Here is a 22,334-nt window from a genome sequence, read left to right as displayed (position 1 = left end):
GGACAGAGTGGCCTTTTACTTAGGGAATGATTATTATTTGATGTTATTCATACAGAGCATCAAGTAAACAGAAAGTCTTGTCTGCTAGCTAGGGCTTCATTACTCCTGACGAAGGGTCTCGGCCCGAAACGTCGACAGCGCTTCTCCCAATAGATGCTGCCTGGCCTGCTGTGTTCTACCAGCATTTTGTGTGTGTTGTTGTTTGAATTTACAGCTTCTGCAGATTTCCTCGTGTTGGCTTCATTACTTTATGAGTTATCCTCCTGATATCTTAGCAGCAGAGAGTAATAAACATATTGTGAATTCTAGTAACTTTTGAAATGATTTAAACATTTTTTAAAAATATAATTCCTCCTCAAGCAGTTCAGAATGGTTCTCTGCTTCCGACTTTGAAACGTTTCTTTTTAACCCTTCACAGAACATAGTACAGCACAGGAGCAGGACTTTTGGCCCACAGTGTTGGTGCTGAACTAAACTAAATTTCTTCTGTGTATACACAATCCATGTCCCTCCATCCCCCACATATTCATGTGACTATCTGCAGCCCTTTAATTGCCACCTTTGTATCTGCTTCCACCTCCTCCCCTGGCAGCCCATTCCAGGCACACACCGTTTTCAGTGTAAAAAAGATGTGCAGAGGCCACTGTGCAGATATCTAGTCAGCCAATCATGTGGCAGCAACTCAATGCATAAGAGCATGGTCAAGAAGTTCAATTGTTCAAACCGGACATCAGAAACGTGATCTAAATGTCTATGATTGTGGAATGGTTGTTGGTGCCAGATTGGATGGTCTGAGTACCTCAGAAATGGGTGATCTCCTGACTCTAGAGTTCACAGAGAACGATGCGAGAAACAAAAAGAAATCCAGTGAGCGACAGTTCTGTGGGTGAAAACTCCTTGTTAACGAGAGGAGAATGGCCAGACTGGTTCAAACAACACAAGTAACCACTGGTTACAACAGTGGTGTGCAGAAGAGCATCTCTGAATGCACAACACATCGAACTTTGATGTGGATGGGCTACAGCAGCAGAAGACCACAAACGTACAGAAGTGCCTCCTGGTGGGAATTTGAATATCACACTACAGGCTGGATGTTACAGGTATTTGTGGCATTCAGCCATTTAAAAAGCAAGCAGTTTGAATCTTCCGTTCAGATTCGGAGTTAGCAAAGAGGCCAACCTTGTGACTTCCCTCAGCTCCACATTGGGGAGCTGATTCTGGGATCCTGCGCCAAGGCAGACCTGGTGTCGGATCTGAAATTTAGTTTCAATAGAGTTTGCAGATTTGGAAGTGAAATGTAAGATTACTTCCTTTTCGAACAATTATTTCACCTTAGATTTATATTCATTCATTAATGCTGCCATGCCAGCCGGTGGTGCAGTGGCACCAGTACCAGACTTCAAGGCAAGTCGTCTCGAGCTCGAATCCAACTGTCCTGGGTTGGACAGCTACATGCTAAAGAAATGACAAGGTTGCCACCTAACGTGCCACAAGACGCGGAGAGGAATTGATGTTATTACGTAGTTCAGTTAATTTTAGTTTTTTTAACTTAAAAAATAACTTGTTTTAATTATTAACTTTAATTGGTATGAAATTGGAAAATTTATTTGGTATTGGTATTAAATTGGTATTTAATTGGAAAAAAAGTTTTAAAACGATGAAGCAGCTATGACAACCTTTGCAGGAGGAAGAATACCACTCACAGCTTTTCATGTAATCAAGGCCTTGACCTCGGGAGGTGAGACTTCTCACTCTCCCACTAGTGACTCTGCTCATGCCACTAGGATCTAGGCTGACTTGGAGCTGCTAGATGAGAACTCGGCATTCAGATCAGGTTCCAGATTGGAGTGGGGATGAACACTTGATAACAACTCCAGGCAATGGTGTGGGCCAACCTGTTTTAAAGGTTTCCCTTCTCTACATTTTTTACCTGACAAAAAACTCGCCTGTTTAAAACAACTTGAATAAGTCTGTGTTAAAACTGTGGAGAGTGGAATATTGTACACTTTATTTAATGCTTGATTACTACACACAGTGTAATGGACCAGGAATCTGGAAGTCCAAAGGAGGTAATTAAAGAATTTCAATTACAACTAAGGAATTTTTTTAAAAAAAAACAGCAATTGACCCAATGTAGGATCCTTACAGCTATTATTTCTTGAGGATGGGTACCATATGTTCACTTCCACTTTAGCATAACTTCATAAAATAGATCATGCACAATCTAAGGAATTCCTGAAATTATTTCTTCCTTTTTCACCCCCATTAGACCAAGAGTGCCCTCTGGTGGACGAGTGTAGGTGTTGCTGCCTGCTCTTCACAGAAGGACTTGTCTGTCTTTTGCCTAAATTTTATTCTTTTATAACGAGAATTTTCTAAAAGTCCACAAAACAAATTTACACTTGGCCTCAGAAGATTTATTTCAATGAAGTTTACAAGCAGTAAAATGGCAGGTTATGAACAACGATTCAAAGTTTCCACATGAGCAAGTATTTTCCCTGCTTGTGGTTGATTTCTCATCAGCTTAGCATCATTCCAAACAAAATTCTTCTGTTATGCTGGTGGGTGCCAGTAATACCAGCGAGAAGGAAAGATATATCGACATTGTGTGGGTGGACAACGAGCTGGTGAGAAGGACCTTCACCCTCGGCCAGAGGAGAGGAAGACTAATCTCCTGGCCCCTGTTGTTGAGGCAACATCTGTCCCTTCCTGGAGACCAGGTCCAAGTTTTAAAAGTGTTTAATTTATGCTTGTTTTTGTACTTGGTGTCCATGGCACGGACAACATCTATTGGTCTTTAGGAGGGAACTCTACTGATGGTGAAACCCCCACAAGGCAAACAGGTAGAGAGATCTAGAATTTGTACTGGCCAACAATACAAAAAACCCAGTATCATTCTGAATCTGGATGGTGGGGAACTTGTAGCTGCTAGCATTAAACTGAATCCTCTGTCTTTAACCCTCTAGATGGTTGAGTTTACAGGCATAGGAGATCCTGTCGAAGAAGCTTTGGCTGGTAAGTGCAGTACATATTGTTGTGTTTTCAGTGACTGTGCAGCAACACTAAAGGAGATTAAACATAGAAAACATACACCACAATATAGGCCCTTTGGCCCACAAAGCTGTGCCAAACATGTCCCTACCTTAGAACTATCCAGGCTTTACCCATAGCCCTCTATTTTTCTAAGCTCCATGTATCCATCCAGGAGTCTCTTAAAAGACCCTATCGCTTCCACCTCCACCGCCATCGCCGGCAGCCCATTCCACACACTCACCACTCTCTGCGTAAAAAACTTACCCCTGACATCTCCTCTGCACCTACTTCCAAGCACCTTAAAACTGTGCTCTCTCAGCTATTTCAGCCCTGGGGAAAAGCCTCTGACTATCCACACGATCAATTCCTCTCATTATCTTGTACACCTCTTTCAGGTCACCTCTCATCTTCGGTTGCTCCAAGGAGAAAAGGCTGAGTTCACTCAACCTATTCTCATAAGGCATGCTCCCCAATCCAAGCAACATCCTTGTAAATCTCCTCTGCACCCTTTCTATGGTTTCCCCATCCTTCCTATAGTGAGGCAACCAGAATTGAGCACAGTACTCCAAGTGGAGTCTGAACAGGGTCCTATATAGCTGAAACATTACCTCTTGGCTCCTAAACTCAATCCCACGATTGATGAAGGCCAAAGCACCATATGCCTTCTTAACCACAGAGTCAATCTGCATAGCAGCTTTGAGTACCCTGTGGACTCGGACCCCAAGATCCCTCTGATCCTCCACACTGCCAAGAGTCTTACCATTAATGCTATATTCTGCCATCTTATTTGACCTACCAAAATGAACTACTTCACTCTTATCTGGGTTGAACTCCATCTGTCACTTCTCAGCCCAGTTTTGCATCCTATCAATGTCCCGCTGTAACCTCTGACAGTCCTTCACACTATCCACAACATCCCCAACCTTTGTGACATCAGCATATTTACTAACCCATCCCTCCACTTCCTCATCCAGGTCCATCCCATGAAGATGGAAGTCAGGCCAAGTGAGCTGCTTAGACGTCATATTTTTCATATATTCTTATGATATAGGAGTCTACTGCCAGTTAGTACTGGGAATTTGCCACTAATCTTCCACATCACTCGTGATCCTTGTTGGTGCAGTTGTTCTTGAATGTTACTAGAGTTGTGCTCATCCAGGATAATGGGAGTTTTTTACCATGACCTTGCCCTGAGCTTTGTTAATTATGGAAAATCTTTAGGATGCTGCGAGGTGAGTCACAGAATTTCCAAGACCTTACCTGTTGATTTAGTTGCAATATTCAACATGGTTGATCCAATTGAATTTCTTGTAAATGGGCCCAACCCCATGACCCCCCCCCCAGGTTGGTGTTAATATTGAGCTAAGCTAATGAATCTCAAATATATGATATCAGGTTCTCTCTAATCAAGCAATTATGTGACACAGAAGATACTCGTCTCTCGTGAGCTCATGCCTGAGTGCTACCTACATCTTGCTGCATAATGCTGTGAGCTGCTTCAATATGTGAAGTGGGAATGGAAGGAAATTGTGCAAATGGGAAAGAATATTGTACATTCTTCAGTGACTGTCCCCTCTTCTGACCTTGCATTGAAAGCATGGTCATTGATGAAGAGGGGGAAGATGGTTGCACCTAAGATACTACCCTGGAGAACGCCAGCATCAGTGTCCTAGGGCTAGAATGATTGATCTGCTTGAAATCTGAGCTGGTGAGTCTTGTAACGGTTTATGACATTGGGTTGGGAAGCAAATGATTTTACGGACCTTCTGGTTTCCGTTTTACATCAGAGATTCATGGTATATGTGTAATATTTTTCAATGCACTCATAGGTTCTTGAATACTTTTAAACTGAAGTAGTTAGGGGAGGAGATTCCCAGTATTAACAATGGTAGCGGAGAGTCAGTTAACCATTGTGAGTAATACCATTTTGAAGGGAGGAGGATGGTGGGGGAAGAAAAGGATGATCTGAACTGGACAGCAGCATGCTTCCAAGTTCACTATGTTCGAAGAGCTGAGGGTGGAACATTCATCAAGACAGAGGGGGAGAAATGTACTGAGTAAAAGCTTGGCAGGGATATTGCAGGAGGTTAGGAATTCAGATGTGTAAGACATACTGTGAGGTACTTTTGCCAGTACTTGTGGTCTACTCTAGATAACGTGCAGAACATCCACATTTCCTTTGGAGAATGTTTTTCTCAGCTTCAGCAAGACTGTGTATCACCCACACGTGGTCAAATGTAAGTCAATGGATAACTGTTTTCACTTGCCACTGCTCATGTTTCTAGCCCCGCTGATGAATTTACATCTCCACTGTTGCTGAAATACAACATAGGCTTTACCCCATATCATCGTTGTTGCTGTTAGCAATCTGCAAAACTTTCATAATGCAACAGAATTCTGATAAGCAGCAGCCATTAAACCAGTTCCAAATGATATTCTTCCATCATAACCAGGTACTCAGTTAAAACAAGGATATTCCCTGTGAGAGGGGAAGGGAATCCTCCTGCCCACACAGGACATAGAAAAGTATAGCACAGGCCAGGCTATTCAGTCCACAATGTTGTGCCAATTTTGAAGCTAATTTGTACTAAATGGCCACCTTCTATGTATCATCCATATCTCTCTATTTTCTTCATGTTCATGTATCTGACTGAAAGCCTCTTAACTCCAGCAAGCTGCCTTGATTTCACTACTACCCCTGATAACCGACTCCAGGAACCTACCACTCTCTCTGTAAAAAAAAAGACCCTCAATCGCCTTTAAACTTTTCCCCTCTAACCTTAAAAGCATGTCTTGTAGAGTTCGACAGTTTTATCCTGTTGTAAAGAATCTGACTTTCTACCCTATGTACACATGTCATGATTTAAAACCTCTATCAGGTGTCTCTTCAGTTTCCAATATGGTAGGGAGAGCAACCCGTGTTTGTCCAAAAGTGTTCCTTATTGCTGTTATCCTCGAATCCAGGTAAACCTCTTCTGCACACTCTCAGGTCTCCACATCTCTCCTACAACAGAACAAATAGAATTGCACACAATATTCTAAATGAAGTTTTATTTTATTACAACGTGACTTCCTTACTCTTGTACTCAACACCCCTACCAATGAAGGAAGGAAAGTACGCTATCTACCTTCTTTATCCAGTTGCACAGCCACCTTCAGTGAAGTGTATATCTGGACCCTAACATCTCTCTCTGTATCTCAGGGCTGCTAAGGAGTCTACCATTAACTGCATACTTTTTCCTTTTATTTGACGTCCAAAAGTACAACACCTCACTCTTGCCCAGATAAAACCTTATCTATCCCTTCTCTGCCCATGTCTGTAACTGATCTATACCCCACTATATGCTTTGATAGTCTTTTATACTGTCCAAAACTCCACCAATCTTGGAGCATCCACAAACTTGTTAATATACCCATCTACATTTTCATCCAAATCATTGATATAGATCACAAATGATGTAGATCCCAGCACCAACCCTTGTAGGACACCACTTTTCACAGAGCTTCAAGTAAAATAATATCCTTCCAGTCTTCTATGGGCTCAAACTTGGAACTCGCCCTCAACCCCATGTATCTTTATCTTCTGAATCAATCTACCAAGAGGGATCTTACCAAATGCTTTACATCCATGTAGATAACATCCCACATGAAGCTTTATGTCCGTGAAGGTAACGTCCCTCATGAGGCTTTATGTCCATGAAGATAACGTCCCTCATGAAGCTTTATGTCCATGAAGGTAACATCCCTCATGAAGCTTTATGTCCATGAAGATAATGTCCCTCATGAAGGTTTATGTCCATGAAGATAACGTCCCTCATGAAGCTTTATGTCCGTGAAGATAGCATCCCTCATGAAGCTTCTTTGTCACTTCCTCAGAAATCTCAATGAAGTTTGTAAGGCATGAACTGCCATACTGATGTTCCTCAGCAGAGAATGCCTTTACAAATGCACGCAAACCCTATGTCTCATTATACACTCTAATAGCTTCCCTCCCATTGATATGAGGCTCAACAGGTCTTTAGAAAATGGCTGAGTTTAGGAAGAAGTTTGAAGCAGCTTTCACACCCCAAGCATGAAATGCTAAGCAGGAAAACCTCAAGAAGGAGGTTAAATAAGTACAAACGAGGACAAAAAAAGTACCTTTTAAGAAGATTTTTAAAAAAATGAAGTGCCTTGCCACTTTCTAATGAAAACATCTTTTAACTTTTTTTTCTCCTTTTTTTTAGTTTGATGTGTAAGTGGCTTTTTGTTTTACTTTTAAAAAAATTACAATGACAAGCCGTCTAGTGTGAACACGAATGCTGGATTTCCTGTTTCTGATGACTGGTTAAAACAATTAAAACCACAAGCTATTCAAGTTATTATGATTTGTTCATCTCACCTTTGTCCACTGCATGGAGGTAAATAACAACTCTACCGCTAAATTTCCAGAGTGTAGCTGTTCACAGGAGTTGATCAAAGGTTTGCATGATTGGTTTTCTCAGATTCTTGGAAAATATTACCAAAGGGAGAAAAATGGAGTTCCTATTCCCATGACAGACATTGTTAGATTCTTGATTGGTCAGGGTATGAAGGGATATGGAGAGAAGGCAGGAGACTGGGGCTGAGAGGGAAATTGGATCAGCCGTGATGGAATGGTGGACCAGGGTTGATGGGATAAATGGCCTGATTATGTTCCTATATCTTATGGTCTGTTCATGGGTAATCTTGCTGCATGCAGTTAATAAATCAGAAGAGAAAGCTTGAGAGGGGGGAAGGGGAAATGCCAGATTTTAAAAGATGCATTAATTTGAGGATCTTTTACGTCAGCAACATCACCCACCGTGAACTCAGTAAAGAGAGAATCATTCTCACGATGCTAGGAGCCACTCCCACCATCAGAGTAATGCTACCATGGGTTTCTGCTACCATCAGTCATGAATACTTCGTCCTGAGGCGTGTTAGTGAAAGTCATACGGTTGATGCCCAGAACAGCAGACCACAAGTGCTAGCAGCTGAGGATGAGATGAGCAATAAAGAGGATTTCGGGGGAAATTAATGGTCAGTGAGGAGTGAACATCGACTGCATGCAGCACAGAATCAGACAGTTTATTACATAGAGGGTTGTCATTCGACTCACTGTGTTTCAACAGACTAATAAAAAGAATTCAGAACCAGAATCAGGTTTAATATCACCAGTGTAAGTAGTTCAAAAAGAGAGCAAAAAAAAGAAAAAAAAATAGCAATGTAATATACTTGGGATCATTGTCCGTTCAGAAATTTGATGGAAGAGGGTAAGACGCTGTTCCTAAAGTGTTGAGTGTGTGTCTTCAGGCTCCTTTACCTCCCCCTTAACGGTAGCAGCAAGAAGAGGGCATGTCCTGTGTGATGGGGGTCCTTAATGATGGATGCCGCCTTTTCGAGGCACCACCTTCTGAAGTGGCCCTCGATGATGGAACTGGCAGAGTTTGCAACTTCCTGCAGCTTTTTCCAGTCTGTATGGACCCTTGATATCAGATGGTGATGGAACCAGTTAGAAAGCTCTCCACAGTATATCTCTGGAAATTTGCTAGGGTCTTCTGGTGACATACCAAATTTCCTCAAACTCCAATGAAACATAGCCGCTTTCACGCCTTCTTTGTAATTGCATTAATAAGTTGGGCCCAGGTTAGATATTTAGAGATGTTGACACCCAGGAACTTGAAACTGCTCACCCTTTCCTCTGCTGATGACTAGATGAGGACAGGTGTGTGTTCCCTCGTTTTTTCCATTCCTGAAGCTGACAAGCAGTTTCTTGATCACTCTGACATTGAGTGCAAGGCTGTTGTTGCGACACTGCTCAACCAGCTGATCTATCTAGCTCCTGAATGTCTCCATGTCACCATCTGAAATTCTGCCAACAAAAGTTGTGTCATCAGAACAATTATAGGAGGCATTTGAGCTGTGCCTAGCCACATAGTCATGGGTGTAGAGAGAGGAGTGAGGCACACCAGGGTTGATTATCAGCTAGAAGGGGATGTTATTTCCAATCTGTGGTCTCCCAATGTGGTAGACAAGTCCCCAGATGCAGAGGGAAGTACAGAAGCCCAGCTTTTGGAGCTTGTTGATTAGAAGTGAGGGTATGCAGGTCATGAACACTGAGCTGTAGACCTTTTGTGGTGATAGGCAAATTGCCGCAGGTCCAGGTTAGGCAGGAGTTGATTCTGCTCTGCCCATGACCAACCTCTCTCAACACTTCAGCATAGTAAATATGAATAAACTGGGCGATAGCTGTTGAGTTAGCTCAGGCTGTTCTTCTTGGGCACTGGAATGATCATCGCCCTTTTGAAACAAGTGAGAGATTCAAGAAGTCCTTGAACACTCCTGCCAGTTGGTTGACACAGGTTTTCAGTGCCCTGTCAGGTAAACAATTAAGGCCTGATGCATTTGAGGTTTCACCCCCTTGAAAGAAGTTCTGACATCGGCATCTGAGACAGAGATCCTGGGTCACAAGATTTTGCAGGGATTTGCACAGGTATAGCTTTATTCTTCCTTTCAAAGTGTGCGTAACAGGCGTTGAGCTCATCTGGGAGTGAAGCATCACAGACATTCATGATGTTAGGTTTCACTTTGTGAAAAGCAATGGCCGTCAAACCCTTTCAGAGCTGATAAGCATCTGCTTCCTTCTCCAACTTCAACTGAAATTGTTTTATCGCTCTTAAAATAGCCTTCCGTAGGTCATACCTGGACTTGTGGTATAGTTCTGGATTACCCATTTTGAATGCTACAGGGCTAGCCCTCAGCAGACTACAAATCTCCTGGCTCATGCATGGCTTTTTAATTGAGTATTTCCGGTATGTTCTCAAAGACACACCCCCATCCTCATAGCTCTTAATAAATTCAGTGACAACTGTAGCATATTCATTCAGATTCAAAGATGAATCTCTGAATATTTTCCAGTCCACTGACTCAAATCAGCCCCGTAAGTGCCCCTCCACCTCCCTCAACCATTCCTTCTTCACTGTTAGTTTCTGCCTGCTCACCGGGAGTGGAAGTGCAGCCAAGTGATTGGACCTTTCACAGTGTGGGCATGGGATGGCGTAGTAAGCACTCTAGATGGTGGTGTAACAGGGGTCAAGTGTGTTGTCTCCTCTGGTTCCACAGGCGATAAATTGGTGTTAGATCTTCGGAGACTTCTTCAAGCCGGCCAGGTTGAAATCTCCCTCAACAATAAGGAAGGTATCAGGGTGCATTGTTTGGTGACTGCTGAATATGGTGTTCTGCTTCTCCAGTGCCTGCTAGATATCAGCCAGGGGTGGAATGTACACTGCTACTAGGATGATGGTGGAAAACTCACCTGGCAGGTAAAATGGATGACATTTGACCGCTATATGTTCTAGGTCGGGAGAGCAGGACTGAGACAGAACTGCCATGTCTGTGGACCACGATGAGATAATCATGCAGCATACTCCATGTCCTCTACCTTTAAAAGACTCAACTCTCCTGCCTTTGCAGTGGGTGGTGAAGCCCTTGGGCAGGGGGTAAGCCACGTTTCCGTGAAGCAAAGTACACAGCAGTCCCTGATGCCCCTCTGGTACTGCAATCTTGCTCTGAGGTCTTTGCTTTTATTTTCCAGAGACTGTATGTTCTCCAACAGGAGAGTCGGGAGTCGGGGACTAAGAGCTGTATCTCAATTGTATTTACGTGTTCCGCATTTCCTTTTCCTTAAAGGGTAACCGCAGCCATAACCTGAGTCTGCAGTCTGGAATCTACTGATTTTGAGGATCAATAGATATTTTTAATGTCTGAAATGTTGTTGCCTATTGAAGTACCCATAGCTGTAACCATGGATTTCAGCTGTAATTGTCCTAACTAGGAATATTTGATGACTCCCTTCAGAGCTGCGCTCAAAGAGTCACCATTAAGCGGCGCTATCTTACGCTGTGCAGCCTAACCTCATCTTTTAAATTGAAACCTTCCAAGCTACAGCACATTAAGAATGGATGGAAGAGTAATAGGCTTCTGCCTCCTTCACCTCCACCTCCCAACCTCTTATCATTTACAATGTGTTTTTGTCCTTCCTTAACTCCTCTCTAAACCTTTTAACAGTTGTAAATTCATACCCACAAGTTACTGACCTTCCACTAAGAGATTTCCTTATGCTTTACTCTTTTCAGGCCTCCCATAATTTTAGACACTTACATTAAATCTTTTCTCAGTCCTGAATAATCCGAGGAAAAGAAATCCCAGCATTTTATCACAGCGGCACGGTAAAGTAGTGGTTAGCACAACGCACCAGTGAGGAGTTTGTACATTCTCCCTGTGATTGTGTGGGTTTCCTCTGGGTGCTCTGGTTTCCTCCCACATTCCAAAGATGTACCAGTTGGCAGGTTAATTGCTCATTGTAAATTGTCCCATGATTAGTCTAGGATTAAATCGGGAGATTCCAGAAAAGTGTGGCTCAAAGGGCTGGAAGGACCTATTCCAACTGTATCTCAATAAAATGAATAAATCGCAAGTAAAATTCTCTATTCCCAACAAAGTCAGGGCCAAACACTGGCAACTGGAGCTAGCTTTGATGGGAATCTTTGTTAGCATGGTCTAATCGGGGTGAAGGACCGTTTCAGTGCTGTGACTCTATGACTTCATGACTTTGAAAGTCCGTAAACTGTCTGGAGGGGCGGCACAGTAGTGTAGTGGTTAGCACAACACTTTAATGTACAGGTGACCCATGTTTAATTCCCACTGCTGTCTGTAGGGAGTTCGTATGTTCTCCGCATGAACGTGTACTCCGGGTGCTCCAATTACTTCCCACAGTCTGAAGGCATCCTGGTTGGTAGATGAATTAGTCATTGTAAATTGCCCTGTGATTAGGCTCAGATTTAATTGGGAGATTGCTGGGCAGCAGGGCTTGAAGGACCAGAATGGCCTATTCTGCGCTGTATCTCAGTAAATAAACTGTGTTGTCATTGTACCCTGTCTAATAAATTTTTATACAGCTCAAGAATATTCTTGCTTTTACTTTCAATATCTTAGATAATAAAGAAAATATCCCTTTTGCCAATTGAATCATTTTACTTACCCTATTGTATTATATTTAGGAATTTGTGGGCACAGGTTCCAAGGTTCTTCTATATAGCTAGATTTACCAGGATGCTACCTTGCTTTGTTTGGCTCCCCCAAATGCATTTATAGACAATAGACAGTAGGTGCAGGAGTAGGCCATTCGGCCCTTTTAGCCAGCACCACCATTCACTGTGATCATGGCTGATCATACACAATCAGTACCCCGTTCCTGCCCTCTCCCCATATCCTTGACCCCGCTATCTATAAGAGCTCTATCTAACTCTGTCTTGAATGCATCCAGAGACTTGGCCTCCACTGCCTTCTGGGGCAGAGCATTCTACATATCCACCACTCTCTGGGTGAAAAAGTTTTTCCGCATCTCTGTTCTAAATGGCCTACCCCTTATTCTTAAACTGTGGCCTCGAGTTCTGGACTCCCCCATCAGCGGGAACATGCTTCCTGCCTCCAGCGTGTCCAATCCCTTAATAATCTTATATGTTTCAATCAGATCCCCTCTCATCCTTCTAAATTCCAGTGTATGCAAGCCCAGTCGCTCCAATCTTTCAACATATGACAGTCCCGCCATCCCGGGAATTAACCTTGTGAACCTACGCTGCACTCCCTCAATAGCAAGAATGTCCTTCCTCAAATTTGGAGACCAAAACTGTACACAATACTCCAGGTGGGGTCTCACCAGGGCCAAGTACAGCTGCAGAAGGACCTCTTTACTCCTATACTCAATTCCTCTTGTTATAAAGGCCAGAATGCCATTAGCTTTCTTCACTGCCTGTTGTACCTGCATGCTTGCTTTCACTGACTGATGTACAAGAACACCTAGCATTTTCTTGCATTTCTCTAAACTGTATTCAATCAAGCACTTTTTAACCCATTAGACCACTTCATTGATATTCTCCTGTTGTGTACATCTTCCTTCCTGAGCTATGTGTTTCAGCCTGGTAGTGCAATAAACATTGCACCCAGTCCTTCTTTCACTGCTCCTTGTTCTGGTCTGTCAGGAGTCTATGCTGACGGACAGTTGTCCGGAGGGTTTCTAGAGATCATGTATATAAAAAGTGTTTCATGGGAAGTGGGAAGTCTGAGAATCATAGAGCTTCATGTCAGAATTCAGTTGCATTCGCCTGCACAATTCCTTCCTCTACCTCCTACTTTCAAGATGCATCTTTCCCTAAGTATACTTGTTCCCAATTTATGCTCCCAAATTCTTGTCTAATAGCATCATAATTCCTCATCTCCCCTGCATACCCCCCCCCCAATTAAATACAGGGAGGGAGAAACAGGTAAGTTTCCACATTGTTGAATCTAATTCTCACGAAGGACCGTACAGTGAAAGATTCTGCTTCTCTGACCTGATGACGATTCCTAAAGTTCCTGCCTTTTATATCACAAGCCAACACTCTTTCTACAGTTCTTTTCTAAACATTCCTCCTTTTGGTACAGTTTGTTTACTCTGTTTCTGTCCTTATGAACATTTAGAAATAATTTATCTAATTTAGCTATTGCGGTTGGAAGTGAAAAAAACATGATACATCTCAGTAATTTATAAGAAATGGTAAATTACATAATCACTTGTCCTTCATCACCTCAGTCATTCTGGTTGCTTTCTTCAGCTTTTACGAAACAACTGTAGAATCATTTTATACAATGTTCAGGGCTTCGACCTGAAATGTCGACTGTACTTTTTTTTAATCGATGCTGCCTGGCCTCCTGAGTTCCTCCAGCATTTTGTGTTTGTTGATACAATGTTCAAGTTTAATGTTCTATTTTGACTAAATCTTGACTGTTTAACTCATCTCATTGACTGATTAATTTTACTCATAACCATCGAGCAGAACCTTGCTTTATTGCCAAATATCAATCAGAATCCTCAGATCTCTTTTTCCACATGCTTCCTTTTGATGTAACTCGCACTTTCTGGATTCGTTAATAGGACTGACTGAGTGGAGACAAAGTCCTGTCTCACACTGAGGAGCCCCTCTATCGTACTGTCTGGAAACATATCTGTTCTAAATGTCAATTGATTCAAGACTGGTAACCATGATATAAGACTGTAAGATATAGGAGCAGGATTAGGCTATTGAGTCTATTCCACCATTTCATCATGGCTGATCCAATTTATCCTTTCATGCCCCAATCTCCTGCCTTCTCTCAGAATCCTTTCATGCCCTGACCGATCAAGAAGTTATCAACCTCTGCCCTAAAGACATGGCCTGTGGTAACAAATTCCATAGATTCACTACTCTCTGTCTATTGAAATTCTGCCTCATCTCCATTCTAAGTGGACACTCTTCTATTCTGAGGCTGTGTCCTCTAGTCTTAGACTTTCCTACCATTGGTAACATTCTATCTACACCCACTCTATTGAGGCCTTTCAACATTCAATAGGTTTCAATGAGGTCCCCCTCATTCGTCTGAATTCCATTGGCGACAGACCCAAAGCCATCAAGCGCTCCTCACCAGTGCCTTTTAAAGCTTTAGCTTTACATTCTTGCTTTTATTTTCTAATCCTCCTGAAATGAATGCTAACATTGCATTTGCCTTCCTCACTACAGACTCAACCTGCAAATCAATCTTTGGGAATCTTGCATGAGGATTCCCAAGTCCCATTTCACCTCCAATTATTATTATTGTATTTTTATTTTTCCCAGTTCAAGCTTGTAAAACCTGAGGTACAGGCATAGCTAAACACAGTCACTTGTCAAATGTTAGGAACCTTCTGACTATTCTAGTTTTGTTTAATATTGTGGCTTCCTAAAGATTTACACAGCTATTACTTTGAAGCCCTAATTGTTTAATGTTATTGTGTAGTGTCTTTGGGATGACACCAGTTGTAGATTTTACTATCAGGACTATGTATACCTTGCTCATGTTCCGTAGTCTTTCAATTTCCTCTTTTATTTCAGCATATTTCTGGTGATTTTCACTTATTGATTTCTGTAAGTTGTATGTGTTTGGAATGGCGATATCTGTTAAATAAGTTGTTCTTGTTTGCTTGTCCTGTACTATATCTGGTTGGTTATTTTGGATTGTCCTATCTGTAATAACTGATCACTCATATAATAATAATAATTATTATTATTATTATTGTTAGTTGCCTGCAACAACAGGATTGTATTCTACCACAGTCTACAATCTAATGTCTTATTGGAGATGACAGAAGGAACCTATGATAGGCTGAGTAATGAATTTTGGCTCCAGGAAGCATAGAGAATGTGAACGCTAGGGTAATCAAAGGAAGAGTCGCCTAACCAGATGTAAAGCTCTTCTGTATGGCCAGATCTGTCTAACTAAACAGATAATGAAAGGAGACAAGGAGGATCAGATGCTCAGTGACTTCATCCATTTACTCCTCATCTCCCTCAGTTATTGCCCATAATTACCATGAAACCAGTTTCCACTAACTCAGTCCTATTCTAGGCAACCAACTAAGCACCAACCCCTCTTCCTGGCTGTGTCAAAGGGATTTTGTCTAACATCGTACATCTCCCCCTTCAAACCTGCTTTCTGTAGTCCTCTCTTCAAAATACACTACCTGCGGATTTGACAACTGCAAAGCTCTATCAAACTGCCTACCATCTCTCACCTTCTATAAACTTCTAGTCATTCCAATATTCACCTACCTTAATTTGTGCTAAGTCCTGATTTCTCGTCAATGATTTTAAATGCAATGGCTTTTTTGGTTTAAATCCTCTATTCTGGAGTGTCCTCCACAAACCTCCTCCCTTCACCACCTTTCTCTGCCTCTCAAAGATACTCCTTAAAACCCACTAGTCTGGTCATATTTTGGTTCAACTATACAAGCTCCTCTTTATATGCCTTGGTATCAAATTTAGTTCTTAATGCTCTAGTGGAGAGCTTCAAGGCCAAGAAATGCCATCACGTGATCAATGTTTTTGTGTGCCATGCAACAGAATTTTACCAGAAATCCTCTCTGATTTGGCCAGTTGGCCATTTGATTACTAATTTACTTGGTTCAGCACATCAGTGTGGGCCGAAGGGCTGTTCCAGTGCTGTACTATTCTAAGTTTTATTCTTCTAAGTGAATGAGTACTTCCTGTACAGTTTCAAAATGACAGCTAAAAGATTCTAGATCCTTCATGCAAACAGTAGGTGAACGCACAAAGGTGCCCAGAGATGGCCTGTCCGTGTGGATGGTACATTCACAAAGCACAGTGGTGCATGTGAGAACAGCAAACGGTGCAGGTCACTCATCCAAATGCAGGCCTCCATAATCAATGTGAGCCTCAGAGGCTGGTGATCGTGAAACTTAACCACAATACCACAGTCAAAGAGTCCCTTTACAGAGAAAGTTAACTCCCTCCTCCCCACCGTCAGCTTCTTAGCCCTAAGAAATGCACCCTAGTGATTCCCAGTCCAATACCCATCCAGATTCCTCCAGAATGAAAGAGGTAAAAAATCTTTCTGCTCAGAAACTGTGCAATGGCTGCCTCTTTATACGTGTGCCTTGGGCCCTGTGCACAGCAGAAAATTTGCTAATGTAGCCCTGGTGGAAAATAATCTCAGCCACTGCTCATCCCCTTTAGAGATGCAGTAGAATTTCTGGACCAAGATGTTTTATTACATTAAAGCCACAATGTAAACTTTTGTTGCTGTTAATAAAGGGTTTCATCCCTTGAGCCGGAATGGATGCCAAACCCATTGGCATAGCAGGTCTTTATGGTGTCTCTTTAAAAACAAGAGTAACATCTGCCTTTCCCAGTCTCCAGGCATCTCTCCAGCTGCCAGTGCTCCCTGGAAGATTTATGTTAGTGTTTTTGTGCAGTTTCCTTCCTTATTTTTTACAAATCCTTGGATAGATTTTATCCGGCCCTTGAGGTTAATTCACCTTAAGTTTGCACAGCTGTTCAACAACTATGCTGGCCTGACTGTGAATAGTGTCATAACATATCTCTGCAACACCCACTAGTTCCTTTTCAAACTCACATAACTTACCTGTCTTCTCTTTAATTAAAAACGGCAATAAACTTATGGATCAATTTCACAGACTGCGAAACATTGGCTGTCATGCCTTCTCACAATTTTTCTTTCAATGGCTCCCTTCTAACTCATTTATCTTCTTTTTTCACTTGGAAAAATAAAACTTTATTTCTCTTGTATTATTTAATTTAGGGAGCCAGTGGCTTCAGTTGCAAAATTCTGAAACTTACTGATAGATTCATAGATCTAAATCCATCATTTTGCTCTATTAGAGTGAGTGTGGATCTAGGAACTGATTAGTGGATCCTGTTCAAGGTGACCCTATAGATTACCATGGGATTGTAGGGCAAAGATAAAGTTACTTATTTTAATTGTGGCTTTTTAAAATTATTCATCTTTTAAATTGTTTAAATAAATTACTTTTTTACATTTTTAATCATTACTATGATTTATCATTTCTAAATATGAAATAATTTAAGGCTGATAAAATTATATAAAGCTTTTACAGCTGGCAAAATCCTGCCCCAGCTATGCCTGATGTCAAAGGTTATCAAGGGCATGTTGTGGGCGGAGCCTTCTCTCTGTGCTATTAGAAGCACTGTTGCAATAGATTGAGCAACTTACTTCCTGAGTTCAGCCAACCAACATGTTTGACTTGGAAAGGGTAAATGTCACTACCTAGGAAACAGAGGTTGAGATTCAGGTTGTCTGACCAATTCAGTGTAACCTAGGCCAATATTTTTACTTTACAATTTTAATTCCTCTCTTACAAGATCTAGATTTTGATACAACCTCCATATTAATGTTGCAGCTTTGCCGTATGAGGCGACAAATACATTTTTCACCTTTATATGAGATGCTTCAAAGCTCTATTAAAGCAATGGGAATGCCTTTAAATTTGGTATCTTTCCTTCACATTGGCCCACATGGGTCCTTCAGATTTGGAGTAATTTCCATAGTTATTCTGTTTCTTCCTTTCAGGTATCCCTCAATTTGGCCATTTTGTTTGCTCTGAGTTTCTTTGTATATCAGAAATTATAAAAGAAATATATTTATACAGTCTTTGTTTTCATAAATATTTTTTATAATTCCAAAAACCAGCCAGTTATGTTGCAGAAAAAGATGTCCAACAAACAGCATTGAGTTAAATGCCAAATAATGCATTTTAGTCATGTGGTAAGTGTTATCTTAGATCTAGCAGTGATCTCCCTGTTCTTTTTCAACACGATACTATGCCATCCTATCTACTCAGACAAAAGGTTATTGGTGTAGCAGTGTGTTACACACAGCACTGCAATAACGACATGGAGTTGGTGAGCTGCAGTTACAAAAGAGGTTTATTCAAACTTCGTGGCCTCGCTTTAAAGCCTTCCTGATCCCACCCTCCCCGGGCAGGAGTACTGTCCCGATTCACCGTATTCACAGTCCCGACCCGCACGCGGGCTTTTCCCCTTGCTGGTGAAGCAGGCTTGGCGCCCTCTTTGGGACTGGCCTCAATGCCGGCGCGTGCCGCTTTGTGAGCCGGTTCGAGTGCGCTGGGAAGTGGGTCGCCACATTGGTTTAATATCTCACATGAAGATGGCACTACCAGATCGTTCAATATTGCACTATTCTACACTGAGAACGAAAACAAAGATTTAATATTCTTGGACAAATCCTGTAGGGATGACTGTAACTGCTGAGCCACAGCCACAGCATAAAGAGTGACTGAACAATGATCACTGATGCATTAAGCCTTACCTAACTCTATGTTGGTGATTTAATCATCCCTATTACTCATATTCAAACACTGGGTGTCTTTCTATTTGTTGATTCGGTTACAACCTGAGTCATAAATCAGTTTTCCATTAACGAGAAATCCCTTGCTGGCTTTCCAGCAGTGACATTACTCTCCAGCCAGTTTCTGGTAACTTGGAATTTCCAGTATTAAAGTTGATCCTTTCCCAGTCATCATCCTCATCCCACCCACAATTAAAAATAAAGTGTTTTACATTGGCATGCTATTCCTCCAGGAGTAGCTTACACTACAGTCATGTGGTTCACTTGATACCACTCTCACCTCTGGCTCAAAGCTCCGGGTCCTGCTCTAATGACCAAGCACAGAAACGTATATTCTGCACCTATTCACAACCTGACAGAAGTTTTGTCCCTTGAATAAGACGTTGCTGAGTATTTCTGGAATTTTGCATACTCTCTACCTTCTTCAGTAATCCTATGCAGTGGGTTGACAAGAAGCAGTGAGCTTTACCATGGTAGGCTGCCCAATATTTATGCATCTGCAATATCATAAAGTAGGTTATATAGTAATCGTTCAATGCCTGTGCATGGGAGCTTACTGTGCATAAAATAGCAGCTGTGTTCTCAACATTATAACGGTGACAACACTCCAAAAGCAATAAAATGGCTTGGAATGATCTGTAACAGTAAAGTGTATAACACTGAAGCAAACCCATCTTGTTTTCAGTTGCATTTATTCATTATCTCAGACTGCCTGCATTTCTGCCCTCTTTCTGTAATATCCCCCTCACCTTAACTTCAATATTGAATTTATATTTACTCGCATATTTGCTCCTGGGTCTTTTCTTTTCATATATGCATTCCATTTATTTGATTCAGTTTACCAAGCATTTGCAGCTGTGATGATTTCTAATTGCAAACTTGCCAAGCTTTCAAGTCTAACATCTTATTAATAAATTATATTCAATTCAAATCATTCCAGTAGATTTACCTTGCACTGTTTTGTGGATAATTCTGTCCATAACTTAATTGTTGCATTTTATTTCATTTGCACTGTAATTGCAAAACAATAACTAATATAGTGTAAAATAAATTTTGGAATGGGCAGAATCATAAAATGTGAATGTTGCATATTTAACATTTTGGTATTATTTAAGAAGTATTGTAAATATATTGTTTAATGAAACATCCTTTGTTTAAATACTTCATTATCGGTTTTATGTAAAAATACGTGAATGGCATACACCATTACGGCACTATGTCATATGCAGTGCCTCACTAGAGTAACACGAAGTAGACACACATCTCCCCGCACCTGTGCTTTTCTTTTGATTGGTTTCTGAAGCTACAAAATATAACAGTAGCAACATGGTAATTTTAAAACAAATCCTGATTGACAATCTACCTTCACTGCACGTTTTTCTTTGGAAAGGTGACAGAGACTTTAGAGGTTTTTTTTTAAAGTCTAGCATGTCCATCTTTAGAAGGTGCCAGAAATGGACAGTTAAAAGGAAGACAGAAAATGGATGAAATTCAATGATTCATAAACAGTGAATACCGGGTGATAATAATCATAAATTAAAAAAAAGAAGAAATGGCTGGCTACATCAGAAAGATAGATGTTTCGATTGCACTATAGATAATTAGGTGATGTATACTGAAATAATTGAACAATGTTTTGAAGCAAATGAAATAGCCAATGAAAAGCAAGTGCCAGTTTGCTGAGTGCTATAGGGGAAAAGGCTTACAGTTTGCTTAGAAGTTTAACTGATCCAACCAAACCGCCAAAATGAGCTTTGCTGATACTGTGAACATAATGAATGAACATTTTGAAACAAAGCCATTGATGATTGCAGAACGCTTTAGGTATCATAAGTGGAATCAAAAGAAAGGGGAATCCATTTTAACTTGTGAAGCTGAATTGAAGAGATTCTATGAGCATTGTCAGTTCAGTAATGGGCTTAAAGATGCACTGAGAGATCATTTAGTCTGTGGAATCTTATAAGAAAGCTTTCAAAAATGGCTCTTACCAAAGCACAATTTTCATTTAAAAGACCAGTTGAATTTGCTATATCAATGGAAACAGCAGCTGGAGACACAACTGAGTTGCATTCAGGAATTAAATTAAGCCTGAACAAAATTGTAATGTCTAAGCAGAAAGCGGCATGGCCAAACAAATTGTGTTACCATTGTGGCAGGAGCTCACGTACAGACTAATGAAAGTTCAAAGGCAAAACTTGCAGAAAATGCAACAAAGTAGGCCACATACAAAGGACATGTTTGGCAGACAAGAAAAAATGGACTGCACAGGGAAGAGAAGAAGATTAAAAATAAGTTAAGTTGTGGTTTCAAAAGAGCACTGATCTGCATGCTGTTGATGAAAAATCCGATAATAATGAGAGTGACACAGGATTCTGGTTCTTAAGATTTACAATGTGAAAACTAACAGTAGACAAGCAATATGGCTTGCACCAGATGTGAATGACAAATTAATTAAAATGGAATTGGACACTGCAGCAGCTGTTTCAGTAATTCTACAAAGTAAGTTTGAGTGCCATTTCAAAAATACTGAACTGAAACCTGCAGATACAGTATCTAACTAAGGACTTATACTGGAGAAAAGATAACTCCTGGGGAATGACATTTCTAACAGTAACAAGCCACATTGGGATTGTAAGTGGTAAAAACAGGAGGGCCAGCATTATAGGCCCATTATTGGATGAGACAACTACAACTTGATTGGAGATCCATCCACTATTTGCATGCCAAACCCTCTGCAATAGAGTCAACTGAAAGTTAACTAAGAAAGGTACTGGATGATGCCACAGCAGTGCTGAAGGATGGCACTAGAAAACTCAAACATATTCAGGATAATATCATGTTAAGCAAAAATGCCACACCCAAGTTTTACAAAGTCCGTCCGTTTCCTTATAAAGTAACCAGTCAGCTAGATCACATGGAGGTTGAAGAAATTCTTTTCAAGTCTGAATTGAGCCCATGAGCAACGCCAGTGGTCCCAATACCCAAGAAGGATGGGTCTGTCAGGATCTATGGTGATTTTAATGTCACCATCAACCCAGTACTGAGAGTAGATTAATATCATCTGCCCAGGATAAAGTATATCTTTGCAAACCTTTGTGGAGGAAAATCTTTCAGCGAAGTGGATTTAGCCGAAGCCTACCTACTGGTGGATATAGAAGAAGAGTCCAAAGTGTTTCTCACTATAAGCACCGACAAAGGGCTTTATCACTGTAATAGGGTTATTTTTGGAATAGCATCTGCACCTGCACTCTGGCAGAAAACTTTGCGCCGGGTGCTGCAAGGCTGCCCAGACTCTCAGTGTTATCGGGATATCATTATCATTATCGTTATCATGATTCAGTGAGTATGATAAGAAACATCTCGCAAATCTAAAGACAGTGTTAAAAACATCAGACGAGTATGGGCTCAGAGCATAATGTGGTTAAGTGTGAGTTCTTAAAATCAAGCATTACTTACTGTCGTCCCACCATTGAAACACAAATATTACACAAGTGTTCTGAGAAAAATTAAGCAGTGGTGGATGCCCCAGGCAGTTATTTGTA

The 22,334-nt window shown here is 41.2% G+C and overlaps 1 protein-coding gene across 2 annotated transcripts in view; it reads right to left on the bottom strand.

Annotated features, from left to right (window-relative positions):
* LOC140726500 (uncharacterized) overlaps positions 1–22,334 on the bottom strand; it is a 113,465-nt gene that overhangs the window by 44,565 nt on the left and 46,566 nt on the right. The window lies entirely within an intron of this gene.

This window comes from Hemitrygon akajei, chromosome 4, assembly GCF_048418815.1.
Source record: "Hemitrygon akajei chromosome 4, sHemAka1.3, whole genome shotgun sequence".
NCBI classification, from domain to species: domain Eukaryota; kingdom Metazoa; phylum Chordata; class Chondrichthyes; order Myliobatiformes; family Dasyatidae; genus Hemitrygon; species Hemitrygon akajei.
The sequence above is the reverse complement of the archived record's forward strand: the minus strand, read 5'-3'. Positions and strand labels throughout refer to the sequence as shown.